Genomic DNA, 14,480 nt, shown 5'->3' with positions numbered 1-14,480 from the left:
CTTAGTCTCTAGACTGACATCATTACCTTTCAGTACTCTGGAGAGGTCCCTGACAGCAGACTTTCCCAATGCAATTCATTTTTTGATTTCCTGACTGCTGGTGCTAAGTGTGTTGTTTGTGGAGCTGAACAAGCTGAAATTGTTAACAACCTCAATCTCTTCTCCATCTATCATGGTGCTGCAAAGAGTTAGAGGAACTCATTTGCATAGGACATCCAAGATCTTTAGTTCTAGTATTGTTCTGTGCTATAGTACTATGACTCCTATTGACCCTATGAAAAACAGATCTGAACCCTGTCCAACCCTGTGCCATCCTCATCATCTCTGATACACTCAATCTCATTGCTAGTTACTGTGTTAATCTATCTTGTTTAGGGTTTACGTCTTTCTAAGCATGCTTTTTGCAAGGTCTGGTCCCTCTCTTAAAAACATGCTCAAATTAAGTGAGATGAAATTTTACCATTCTTGCCTCTAAGGAACACTCTGGTTGCACTTTCTCCAAGATGTATTTGCTTGTTCTTTTAGCAGTCCATGGGATGTTTCGTTCTAGCATAGGGCAATCTTAACATTTGTATGATTCAGAGTTTGAGGAGCAAAGAGTTTTACACCTCCATTCTAAACTTTCAGATAACAGCTAAAACAGTAATTGGGAAGACTATTTAAAAATCCTAAACTCTATTCTTGTGAAATCAGAATTTCATTATTCTCCAGAGATTTCCTATGTTCTCCTAAAGAAATAAGGGGCTATACTTTACAATGTAACACATACTATCGTTGCCATTGTCGTTGAGTTGACTGTGACTCATAATGACCCTATGAACAATGGATCTGAACTATGCCCTATTCTGTGCTATCTTCACTATCTCTGACGTACTTGAGTCTACTGTTACAGTCATCACGTCTATAGTATTGTAAATTCTTATACCAATCAGATATCTGGAACTTCCTTAGACGGTCAAGCATAACCAACAATTTCTGGTATGATGACTCTCTGTATTCCTCCCATTTTCTTTTTAAAATATGCCCAACCCCATTTATTCCTTCCTCCTGGGCCATCCCACAAAAATAAAGGAGTGACTCATTTGACATTTTACAGGGTACTTCATTGTATACATTTGTTTCATTTTATTTCCAACCTTTTTAGGGTCCCTTAAATTGTAACTTCCAAGAACTTGCTTCTGGCAATCTAGCAAGCTGATTTTAATTCTATTTAGCTCATGTGTGTAGTTCTTCATCAGCATCCCATCTTCTTTTGATTTTTTCCTAAGTCATTTAATATTTTGTCCAGAGAATGCTTCAGTATTGCAATTCAAAGCTTGAATCTTTTCTTTAGTTCTTTCAGCTTCACAAAGACCAGGTGTATTCTTACTTTTTGATTTTCTAACTCTAGATCTTTGCACATTTTGTTATAATATTTTGCCTAATAAGTTTCTCTATGAAATCTTCTGTCCAGCTTTTTTTTTTTAATTTAGTAGATTAAGTCAGACAATTTAATGCAATTTTTTTTTTTTTTTTAATTTAATGCAATTTTTAAAGGAGTCATTTCAGAAAGGAATAAACACCTAAAATGTTTGATTTACATCTATGTCAGAGAGCTGGACAATGACCAGGGAGAATAGAAGGAGAATTGAGCTTAGGTGTTGGAGAAGAGTGTTGAGACTGCTAAGAAAACAGATTCATCCTGGAGAGGGTTAAACCAGGCTGCTCCTTGGAGGCAAGGATTCTGAGGCTTCGCCTGACATACTTTAGTCATGTTGTAAGGAGAGACCGATTTTTGGAGACGGACATCATGCTTGGGAGGGTGGAGAGCAGGCACAGGAGGGGAAGGCCCCCTGGAAGGTGGATTGATTCAGTGACTGGGGCAATTGGGATGAGTGTGTTAGAGACAATGAGATTGGCATAGGACAGAACAGAGTTTAGAGCTGTTGTACATAGGGTCGCTATGAGTCGCAAACGACTCGACGGCACATAACAACAACAACAACAACAACATTTATAAGAAATCCATTTGTAACTAAAATCAATTGCTCAATAGTGGATAGTTAGATTATAAATATTAAAGGTTTCCTGCTATTTAATTTTTTTACTTTTCTAAAATGAATTTAAATGAAAGTTTACAGAGACTTAGAATTTCCAGTCATTCATTGTTGCACTTTTCTCCCTGCCCACCCCCTTGCTCCGCATTCACCCCTCTCCTCGAAAAGAAAAACTCATTGTTATGCAATCCCTCCCCCCAGGTCCACTCCACTATGCAGCCTTCACTCTGGAATTCTGTAATGACAATTATATCCATTCATATATCCCTTTTAAACAGTTATCTCCCTCATCTGTCTTAATGCAATATAAATCATTCCTCTCCTCCTTTTCTGTCTTCCCTCAACCCTGATGTCAGTCCTATTTTACAACATGGCCCTATGCATTATTTGTCCTTTTGTGACTGAGATATTTCACTTAGCATAATGTCCTCCAGGGTCATCCATTTTGCATAATATTTCATGAGTTCCTTGTTTTTCAATGCTGCATACTATTCCATTGTGTGAATATACCAGAGCTTCTCTATCCATTCATTTGTTGATGGGCCTGTTTAGCTTTCTTACTTCATCAGTTCTTCTTTTCACTTTGGCTTCTTTATGTTCTAAAGCAAATGTTTTCAGAGTTTCTTTTGACATCCATTTGATCTTTTCCTTTTTAAATTCTTTTTTTTTTTGGTCTACTGTCAAATTGGATCTTACTGGGACAGGAGGAGATTGTCCCTCCTTCACCAGCAAAGCATCTGGTGGATTTGAACAGGGTGCCCCGTGATTGCAGTACAGCTTCTTCCTACTAGGCCACCAGAGCTCCCTTCTTTCCTGTTTTTTATATGACCTATTGGTTTATTTGTTTCATTATTTGATATCCTTGAGGTTACATGAAAGAGGTCATATAATATTTGCAATTTTTAAATTTTTAATATTTGCCCTTTTGTGACTGATTTATTTTACTCAGCATGTAACAAGACTTTTATTTCTCACTAGCTGAATAGTATTCCATTGTATGTAATTAGCACATTTCCCCCACCCCATTCTCAAATGAATAGAATTTTATTGCAAGAATCAGATGCATCTTAGGACTTGTTCAGCCTCATTTCTGTCACTGGAAAACTCCTAGATATTACTCATAAGCCTGTTGAACAATTCCTTCTTCTTTTTAAAATTAATTTTATTTTATTTTATTTATTTTTAATTTGGTGTAAAAGAGAATTGGATCCGACTGGCACAGGAGGAGATTGCCCCTCCTTCTCCAGCGGAGTATCTGTTGGATTCAAACCGTGCACCTTCGGGATTACAGTGCAGCTTTTTGCCACTAGGCCACCAGAGCTCCCTCTTTTTCAAAGACATAGATACCATCCAAACATTTTCAGATAGCCTTAGTTTTTAACTGTTGTAGCTTGCTGAATCAAAGCACCTGAATCTGACACAAGTTCAATGTCATTTCCTTAAAGAATTAACTTTCTGGCCTTGTGATACTGAATTAACTCATCTTCCTGGTCTTGCGATAACTGAACACCTGGTCTCATTTGAAACTTCCGAATACTCTCTCACATAAAGAAGTTTCGAATTACAACCAGAGATCTTCTCTGCTGAATAACGACGTTGATGGGGAAATGCACATACACAGACCTCATCTTGTAACAAAAGCCCAGTGTAAAACTCTTGATCATGTTCTGTACATGGCTACAGATGGTGCAAACCATAACTAGTTCCTTTCTGTTCCCTCACCATTTGTCAACATGAAGCCTCTTATTTCCAAGGAGCCTGAGTTTACACTGATGTGTTTGAAGTCCCTCCACAAGGTTCGTTTGCAGGCCTTTCACAATAACTGCGCAGCCCTTCAGAGTAATGTCGACATTCTCTGGAATGTCGGCAGTCTGGTTGTTGAGAATGGTCTTCATTCTTGCAATTAATGTGGCAAAGAGAGAGTGTACGCATGCACACATTTTGTTTATCTATTTATTAATCTGTTGATGGACAATTAAGTACACCTTTAGGCAACTGTGAACAAAGCTGCAATGAAGACTGTACGAGTCTTTTTCAAATCTTTTGAGTATATCAAGAAGCGGAACTGCTGGATGGTATTGTAGTCCTATTTTCAGCTTTATGAGGAGCCCTCCAGTTGTTTTTCCAAAATGACAATACCATTTTGCATTCTTAATAGCAATAGAGAGATATGGTGTGTTAGTGGTAAGGTGTTGTGCTGCCAACCCAAAGGCAGGTGCGTTGAATCCACCAGCTGCCCTGTGGGAGAAGGATGGGCAATCTCCTCCTGTGTGATTTGTAGCTTTTCAGAGACCCATTGCAGGGTCAGCTATGGGTTCATTCTGATCTAATAGTCCAAAATAGTAATAATTACCTATCTAATAAGAAGGGATCTTGAGAGAATTAAAGCAAAGATCTGACAACGTTTAAGAATGAAAAGGAAAAAAAAAGAATGAAAAGAAGGGAGTTCTGGTGGCTTAGTGGCAAGAAGCTGCACTGCAATACCAATGGTGTACAGTTCAATTCCACCAGATGCTCCACTAAAGAAGGTGGGGCAATCTCCTCATGTGCCAGTTGGATCAGATTCAATGGTACACAACAAAATAAAAAAAAAAGGAATGAAAATAATTATCTATCAAAGTGGATGGAGAGAAGACAAAGAAAAAGTTCTTAAGAGCTCCTTGAGTCGAGGGAACCATCTCAAAGTTTTGTATTTGGTGGTAAAGAGTATGACTGAATAAATGTAGACAGAAATTCCTTTAATGATTATGTTCTTTCTTGCAACTCTAATTACACCTATGACTTAATTTTATGTTTAAGGGGATTTCTTTACTCTCAAACGACACATTTGTCAATGGTTCATTTTATTTCCTTTTTTCATCTGCCTATATTAGATCTTCAAGCAAAATTTTCCATTAGAGTTCATGGGTGAGAAAGTTTCAGTGCACTGGGATATTTCTAATGCATACACGTACATACGTATCACAACTGATTGGTAATGTTGTTATGTGCCGTCGAGTAGCCTGTGACTCACAATGACCCTATGTACAACAGCCCTAAACTCTGCTCTCTCCTGTGCCAATCTGACTGTCTCCAACCCATCTATGCCGATTACCCCACTCACTGACTCAATCTACCTCATAGTGGGTCTTCCTCTCCCATGCTGTCCCTTCACCCTCTCAAGCATGACGTCCTTCTCTAAGGATTGGTCCCTCCTTGCAACATGTGCAAAGTATGTCAGATGAAGCTTCAGAATCCTTGCCTCCAAGGAGTAGCCTGCTTTAACCCTCTCTAGGATGAACCTGTAAGTTTTCTTAGCAGTCCATATTATATTCAATACTCTTCTCCAACACCACAGCTCAAAGGCATCAATTCTCCTTGCACCCTCCCTAGTCATTGTTCAGCTCTCTGACACATAGCAGGTTACTGCAAAGACCATGGCCTGTATCAGGCGCACCTTAGTCTCCAGAGTGATACCATTGCTCTTCAGTACTTTGGAGAGGTTCCTAATAGAAGACTTTCTCATCACAATACGTCTTTTAATTTCCTGGCTGCTAGTGCCAAGAGCGTTGACTGTGGGGCCAAGTAAACTAAAGCTGTTAACAATCTCTTAACCATCCATTCTGATGCTGCCAATGGACCCAGTGGTGTGAATCTTTGTCTTCTGGATATTGAGCTTCAATCCATATTGAGGGCTGCAGTACTTGACCTTCTGCAGCAAGTGTTTCAGGTCTTCCTCAGTTTCAGCAAGCAGGGCTGTGTCATTTGCATAACACAGATTGTTGATGAGTCTACCTCCAGTCCTGAGGTCACACTTCTCATACAGCCCAGCTTCCTGGATTATCTGTTCTGCACATAGTTTGAAAAGGTATGGAAATAGGACACATCCCTGGTGTACACCTGTCCCAATTTTGAACCATGCAGTGTTTCCTTGCTCTGTTCTGATAACTGCCTCCTGGTCCATGTAAAGGTTTCACATTAGCACGATCAAGTGTTCTGGGATTCCCATTATTCTCAGAGTCAGTCACAGTTTGTTGTGAACCACAGAGTCATACGCCTTTTCATAATCAATGAAACACAGATAGTCACTCCTCTGATACTCCTTGCTTTCAGCCAAGTTCCATCTAACATTAGCTACAATATCCCTAATACCACAACCCCTTCTAAACGCAGCCTGTACTTCTGGCAGTTCTCTGCTGATATTCTGTTCCAGTTGTTTTTGGACAATCTTCAGCAGAATCTTGCTTGCATGTGATATCAATGATACTGTTCAATAAAAATTTCCACACTCTGTTGGATCATCCTCCTTTGAAATGGGAACAAATAGAGATTTCTTCCAGTCAGTTGACCAAGTGGTTGTCCTCCAGATTTCTTGACACAACTTGGTGAGCACATCTGTTCAGCATCTGTTAGCTGAAATACATCAATTGGTATACCGTAAATTCCTTGGGCCTAATTTTTTCCAGTTCCTTCAAAGCAGCTTGAACTTCTTCCTTCATTACCACACGTTCTTGCTCATATGTTGTTTTTTGAAATTCTTCTGTGCCTGCCAATTCCTTTCAGTATAATGACTCTGTATGCTTTGGGCACAATATTAAATGATTCAGGAAGTGATTGGTAATAGGATTCTTAAATTTTCAGTGTTTTCTCTCTAATTTATGTAAATATTGTTCTACTATTTTCTGGCTTTAAATGTATCCATGGAGAAGTCTGAGACCAGTCTGATTTTTCCCTTTTCTGTGTGCCTTGCATGCTTTTTCTTTTGATTCTATGATTTGATATTTTTTTTGATCCTGTCTTCCTTGTGTTTGCAAAAAGAATGTTTGCCATTTTTCCTTTGGTTCCCCATAGCTCTATTCTTTTTGCTAGTGGAATTTTTATATACTCTTTGGATATTATTTAAATATCGTATCTGACATATATTTTAAAAATTATGTATGAGTTTGTGGCAGTTACCTAGCTTCATTACAGATAAAGGTTTCTTCTGATTTTGATTACTTTTTAAATTTTGTTTTTCCATTGAAACAATCGAAGTTTCAAGGAGTGAAAAACTCATTCCACTATTTTTCCTCAAAGCCTACAGAGTTCTTTTGCAGATACTCAGTCAATTAGGGTAGAGGGCTTAAATTAAAGGTCTCCATTCTTCATTCAGTAAATACAGGTTCCATAATATATATAAAGTGCAGAATCAGAAGCTTAGAATACACAAAGATTGGCAATATTGCTGTCTTTAAGGAATGTATAGTCACGGAGAAAAGAAAGATATAATTAGTATGATATGAACACAAGTAAAGTGTTAAAGGAACTCTAGGAATACAAAGGAAATAATTTTGGGCTGGGGCAATTTATGAAGGCTCCACTGATAAGCTAGAGTGTATACTGGGCCTTTAAAGATGGGTAGAACTTTTATACATAGACAATTTAAGCAGAGTTAATGTGAGGAGTACAAGAAGGTAGAAAAGTAAGGGATGCAGTAGTGGGCAGGGCACATAGTTGAGTGAAGCTGAAGCATACTGTTATGGTAACAATTAGGAGCAGTAATGTCTTGTTTGTCTCTGGGGGGTATATGGCAGAGAGACCTAGGTAAATACCTGGTTCTCTGGTCTGCCTGCATGTGAATGTGCTATTCTAGACTGCTACCTGGGCAAATTTTTTTGCCCTGGAAGGAAATGAAGAGCCCTGATGAAATGAAAGGCTCAAAGTTCAAATTCACTGAGCACTTCTGTGGGAGAAAGATCTGGCAATCTACTCTTATATAGGACTGACACTCAAACCTTGACAATGAAGTTTTTGTTAGACTTTGGATTCCTGAGCATCAAGTGTTGTTTAAATTAGACATGGTGGAAAATGGAAAAAAAAAACCCAACAAAAAAACCCCCCCAAAACAAAACACAAAACCTAAAAAACAGGCAGCAGCCTTCTCTGTATAGTCCCGCCCACACCTTTCCCAAGGTGGTCTTATTAGCATCCCTCAAGCCCTGAGGATCTTGGGCAGGTGGCCAAGCCACTGTCCAGAAAGTCTCAGCAACCCACCACCGTTGGCAGAGAGAAGCAAGTCAAGAAAATGAGAAACTCTCTTCTGGACAAATTTATGCTCCCACTCTGCCACTCAGTCGAGACTTAATAGCAGTAGAGTAATCAAGGTCTGCAGAACTGTAATATAATTACCTTCCCCAAATTTACCATAAGTAATTAAAACTAAATGACCCCCAAATCAGGGGAAAAAAGTTCATTTGTGATGCAGGATATCTGATCTTATCACTAAGAGCTAATTTGCAGGATTGGGAAATTTCTAATGGTCTTCCTAGTCATTAGCTCAGTGTGGGTTAACTACACTTTACCTCAGTCTCTTTTAGTGCAAAACAAAACCAAACCTTCCAAAAAGCAAACAGCAGAGGCCATCTGTACCATTACTGTTTCCCCAGATAAAAATACTATTAGACCATCTATTAGATATTAGATATCTTCACCAAAATAGCAATTGACTTTGGCCTTTCTTTGAAATTGCATATAAGGAAGCTGCAGATTCTTAGGTATCCACTGTTTACTCACTCAGCCCCTTCACGTTGATTCAAGACACTATCACTGAACTCTGAAGTGGTACTATAGAGCTGCTCCTTAGTCTTTCTGCTCACAAATGCAGAAGGACAAGACAGACGTTAGAGCAAATGGGAAAGACAATGACACTGTCATTGTTGAAAAGTCTGAAGCAAAATGAGATAGAAAATAGAAACTATAGTGCTTTCTTCATCAGTACATTTACTAAAATTGGAACAATTCAGAGGAGATTAGCATGCACAAGGATGACACAATATTCATGAAGCATTTCATATTTCTCTCCCCAAAGAGGATATTCAGTTGACCAACAAACAGGAAGAAATACTCAAAATCACTAACTACTAGAGAGAGAATACCTCATCTCAGCAACAATAGCAAAATTGAACAGGATAGCAACAACAAATGTCGGCGAGGATGTAGAGAGATTGGAACCCTCATGCACTGTTCGTCGGAATGTAAAATGGTATAACTACTATGGAAGGCAGTCTGGTATTTCCTCAAAAAGTTGAAAATAGAAATCTTATTTGATCCAGCAATTCCACTACTGGGAATATACTTTAAAGATTTCAGAGCGGCGATACATACAAATGTATGTATACTTATGTTTATTGCAGCATTATTCACAAAAGCAGAGAGACAGAAGTAGCCCAAGTGTCCATCAACAAACAAATAGAGAAACTGTGCTACACTCATACAGTGGAACACTACACAGCATTGAAAAACAAAGAACTCCTGAAACACTATACAATGTGCATGAGTCCAGAGGACATGATCCTGAGTGAGATAATTCAGTCATAAAAGAACAAATACTGGAGAATGTACCATGTGAACTTGGAAAGAAAATTAACTGAGGTTTATTTGGGTGCAGTACCCTGAATACATCCACAAGGTCAAATTGGCTGATTGTGTATTTAGATCTTCTGCATCTTTGTTGAGTTTCTTTTGAGTTGATCTATCCTTTGGTGATAGTGGTATGATGAAGTCTCTTACTACTGTTGTAGTGCTATTTCTTTTTTCAATTCTGTTAACAGTTGTTTTATGTATTTTGCAAGTCTATCATTTGGTGCATAAATGTTGACCAAGGTTATGTCTTCTTGATCTATTGTGACTTTAATCAGTTATGTAATGCCTTTCCTTATCTTTGATGGTAGTTTTCATTTTGAAGTCTTATTTTATCAGAGATCAGTATTGTCATTCCTGCTCTTTTTGAGGTTGCCGTTTGCCTGGCATATTTTTTCCAGCCTTTGATTTTGTGTCTGTCTTTCTCTCTTTTTTTTAAGATATGTCTCTTGTAGGCAACATATAGATGGGCTTGGTTTTTTTTATCCATTCTGCTACTTTTTTCTCTTGATTGGCACATCGGTCACATACTAGGACACAAAGCAAGCTTCAACAAATTTGAAAACACTGAAATACACAAAGTATCTTCTCAGACCACAATGCCACAAAACTAGAAGGGTAAAGCTTATAAAACCACCCATATTCTCTGTTAGAACATGATCAGGTTATAAAAGAAATAAAGAAAGATAAAATAGATGAATGGGATCTTCTAAGAATCAAATCCCTGTACACATCCAAAAACTTCTCCAGCAGGGTAAAAAGGGAAGCCACTGACTGGGAAAAAGTATTTGGTAATGACATGTCAGATAAGGGACTTATATCCAGAATTTATAAAATACTTGAGTACCACAACAAGATAAAGGTAAATAATCCAATAGAAAAATGGGCACAGGATATGAACAGATACTTCACCAAAGAAGACATTCAGATGGTGAACAAGCACATGAAAATATGTTCAAAATCCCTAGCTCTAAGAGAGATGTGAATTAAAACAACTATGAGATATCATCTCACCCCAGTCAGGATAGCAAAATTTAACAGAACAAAAAGCAACAAATGCTGGCGAGGTTGTGGAGAAACTGGAACCCTTATTCATTGTTGGTGAGAGTGTAAAATGGTGCAACCACTGTGGAAGACGGTATGGTGCTTTCTCAAAAAGTTACAGAGATACCATTTGACCCAGCAATTCCACTACTGGGAATATACCCCAAAGAGACCATAACTGACATCCAAGTAGACATACGCACTCCCATGTTTATTGCAGCTTTGTTCACAATAGCAAGTAGTTGGAAACAACCTAAGTTTCCATCAACAAATGAATGGATAGAGAAGCTCTGGTATATTCACACAATGTAATACTATGCTGCACGGAAAAACAAGGAATTCATGCAATATTATTCAAAATGGGTGACCCTGGAGGACATTATGCTGAGTGAAGTATCTCAGTCACAAAAGGACAAATACTGCATGGTGCCACTGCTGTAAAACAGGGGGGAGACTGAGAAAGATGTGTTTAATAATGTATACAGCACTGAAACAGATGGGGAGAAAACTGTTTAAAAGGGATATGTGATAAGGTATTTTTGTCATGACAGGAATCCAGAGCGAAGGCTACATAATGGAGTGGACCTGGGGAAGGGTTTGTAAAACAATGAAATAAATTTTTCTTTTTCTTTTCCAAGAGGGTAGTGTACTAGGGGGGAGGGTTGGGAGGGGAGAAAAGTACAACAATGAATGAATGGAAATCCAAAGTCTCTGTAAATTTTCAATGAAATTAATAATAATTTTTAAAAAATTTTTATTGTATTATTTTTATGTGTACCATCAAATCAGATCTGACTGGTACAGGAGGAGATTGCCCCCTCCTTCTCCAGCAGAGCATCTGGTAGATTTGAACTGCATACCTTTGGGATTGCAGTGTAGCGTCTTGCCACTAGGCCACCAGACTCCCTTGAAATTAATAATAAATTTAAACAAAAAAAAGAAATAAAGGGAAAAAAGGAGAACAAATACTCTATAAGACCATTATTAAAAATGAAGATGATTATTGGGGAGGCAGAGAGAACAGGCCTAGAATGGATAGACAATGAACACTGTAATGGATTAGGGGAAGGGAAGATCAACATGAAATAAATGGATGACCAGACAATCTGTGCATTGCAATTAACAACCTGGAACAGGACATGCATAACTGATCAAACAGGGGATGGAAAACGGGAGGAGAAAGGGGGGGGGAAGAGAGAGAAGATTTACTTACAGATAGAAACAATTGCTGAGGGCTGAAAGGCTGGGATGGGAGGGAAGGGAGAGGGAGCAGAGATAAGCAAGCGGAGAGATACATGAATGACTGAATGAAAACCAACAAGAAAAGTGTTTAATTTTAAAAAGAAAATATATATTTATCTATCTATCTATCTATAGAGAGAGAGAGAAAGAAAGAAAATAGAAATTATAACATCTCACAAGCTATTCAGAAATAAGGGGATCAACTAAAGGCAAGTGTAGTTTTGGTTTTCAAAAGAGAAAGGAGGTGACATCTGTCAGTCTAATGAAGGAGTCTGGAATGGTACATGAAATAGCAGGGGTGTGATGAGAAAGATGTCTGGAATGCTGTAGTGTATGCATCTGTACAAATGCAAAATGTGAACTGGATGGCCCGTTAAAGGGTTGAGGCCAGATCATGAAGAATCTTGGAAACCATACAATGTAATTCAAATTTTATTCTAAAAGCAGGGAGCTTTGATGGCCGAGTGGTAAGGAGCTGCACTGCAATCCCAAAGGCATGTGTAGGAGAAATATGGGCAATCTTTTCTCTGAAAACCCACTGGAGGGTCAGCTATGGGTTCGTTCCCACTTGATGGTACACAACAACAACAACAATGAGAAGCCTTCAAGTTTTTTAACAGAAAAGGGTCATGATTAGAGATATTATTTAGGAAGACAACTCTGGCAACAAGTCTCCTCTGTTAAATAGGATAAAGTGATGATAATAACAGTGATAACAACATAGTAGCTAACATCTATGTTATAATTTAAAGTGCTTTGCATTTATTAGCTCATTAAAAAACCTATGAAGTAGTTCCCGGACAGAAATCAACAAATATCAGAGCTAGAGCCAATCTTAGGTTCATCTAGTCTAGAGATTTAAAAAATTTGTTTTTTGAGTCTGCTTCACATTTTGTGGGAAGCCAAGTGCCACCATTCCCCTCTGTACTCAGCATAACTGCTCTACCAGTTTAAATACTGGACTTCTGTAAAAGATTAAGCTTAAGAAACAAATTCCCTTTAAAAAAAAATAAACAATTATTGATATGGTAATATCTTTCCTTATATCCACCACCTATGTTTGCTAATGAAAACTTTACAGTTAATAATAGAAAAATGTGCAATACAGTGCTGGAAGATGGGCCCTTCAGGTTGGAAGATATCCAAAAGCAAATGTGATAATGAAGGTGGTATAGGACTAGGCAACATCTTGCTCTGTTACACATAAGGCCACCATGAATTGGAGCTGACTTGGTGGCAACCAACAACCACAACATGCTTGTATTTTATACATGGAAAAGTCTGGGATCTTTATAGAGGATATGTGACGGTTAATATTGTGTGCCATGTAACCATGATCCTCAGCATAAAATAACCTTCTATGTGTTTATATGCACTGAAATCCATGCAGGTTGTTTTGTTGTTTTATTTTTTTTTTTTTTTGATAGATCTTGAATCTTACTAGGGAGCTCCAGTGGCCTAGTGGGTAGGGCATGGCACTGCCAACCCAAAGGCAAGCAGTTAAAATCCTCTACCTGCTCCTTAGGAGAATGATGGGCAATCTCGTTCCAAGTAATTTTCAGCCTCTAAACAGCCACTGCAAGGTTAGTTATGAATTGGTTCCAACTTGAGGGCAATTAGTGAGTGAGCTATGTGTTGTAAATTTTAATTTCTGATATTAAAAAGATTTTCACCACTGGGCTAATTGGCAGTACCAGGATAGATGGAGAAGAGATTGAGGTTGTTAACAGTTACAGTTTGTTCAGCTCCACAATCAACACTCTTAACATCAGCAGTCACGAAATCTAAAGATGAACTGCATTGGGAAAACCTGCCGTCAGGGACCTCTCCAGAGTACTGAGAAGTAAAGATGTCGGTCTAGAGACTAAAATGCACCTAATCCAGGCCATGGTCATCATAATTACTTGCTGTGCATCAGAGAGCTAGACAATGACTAAGGATGACAGAAGAACAATCAATGCCATTGCCAAGAAAAGCTAATAGGTCTGCCTTGGAAAGAGTGAAACTAAGTGTTTCCTCATAGGGTAGGATTTGAAGCTCTGTATCACATACTTTGGGCATGTGACCAGGAGAGACCAGTGCTTGCTCAGAAGGGTGGAGGGACAGCGCAGGAGAGGAACACCCTGGATGAGATGGACTGATATAGGTACTGAGACAATTGAGGTTGGTGTGTCAGAATTAATGAGACTGACTCAAGACAGGGCAGAGCTGCTGTACATAGGGTCACAGGAGACTCAATGGCACATAACAACAACAATGATATTAATGAAGGGAGCTCTGGTAGCTTAGTGATAAGCAACTGTGCTGCCAATACAATGGTTGTTGTTGTTATGTGCTGTCAAGTTGCATAGCGACCCTATGTACAACAGCCCTAAACTCTGCTCTGTCCTGTGCCAATCTCATTGTCTCCGATACACCCATCCCTATTACCCCAGTCACTGGATCAATTCACCTCACAGAGGGCCTTCTCCTCCTGCGTTGTCCCTCTACCCTCCCAAGTATGATGTCCCTCTCTAAAGACTGGTCCCTCCTTACAACATGGCCAAATCATGTCAGATGAAGCCTCAGAATCCTTGCCTCCAAGGAGCAGCATGGTTTAACCCTCTCCAGGGTGAATCTGTTTGTTTTCGTAGCAGTCCATGGTACACTCAATACTCTTCTCCAGCACCACAGCTCAAAGGCATCAATTCTCCTTCTGTCCTCCCTAGTCATTGTCTAACTCTCTGATGCATAACAAGTGATTGCAAAGTCCATGGCCTGTATGAGGTGAACCTTAGTCTC

At 38.8% G+C, this 14,480-nt stretch overlaps 1 protein-coding gene and 1 pseudogene across 2 annotated transcripts in view; both read right to left on the bottom strand.

The window, feature by feature from the left end:
- EIF2B3 (eukaryotic translation initiation factor 2B, subunit 3 gamma, 58kDa) overlaps nt 1-14,480 on the bottom strand; it is a 236,212-nt gene that overhangs the window by 33,417 nt on the left and 188,315 nt on the right. The gene's annotated exons all lie outside the window — the stretch shown is intronic.
- LOC102845935 lies at nt 3,355-3,931 on the bottom strand (annotated as a pseudogene).

The sequence above is a fragment of the Elephantulus edwardii genome, unplaced genomic scaffold, assembly GCF_000299155.1.
Source record: "Elephantulus edwardii isolate Elephantulus edwardi_28Jun2011 unplaced genomic scaffold, EleEdw1.0 scaffold00243, whole genome shotgun sequence".
Classification (NCBI taxonomy): Eukaryota; Metazoa; Chordata; class Mammalia; order Macroscelidea; family Macroscelididae; genus Elephantulus; species Elephantulus edwardii.
The sequence above is the reverse complement of the archived record's forward strand: the minus strand, read 5'-3'. Positions and strand labels throughout refer to the sequence as shown.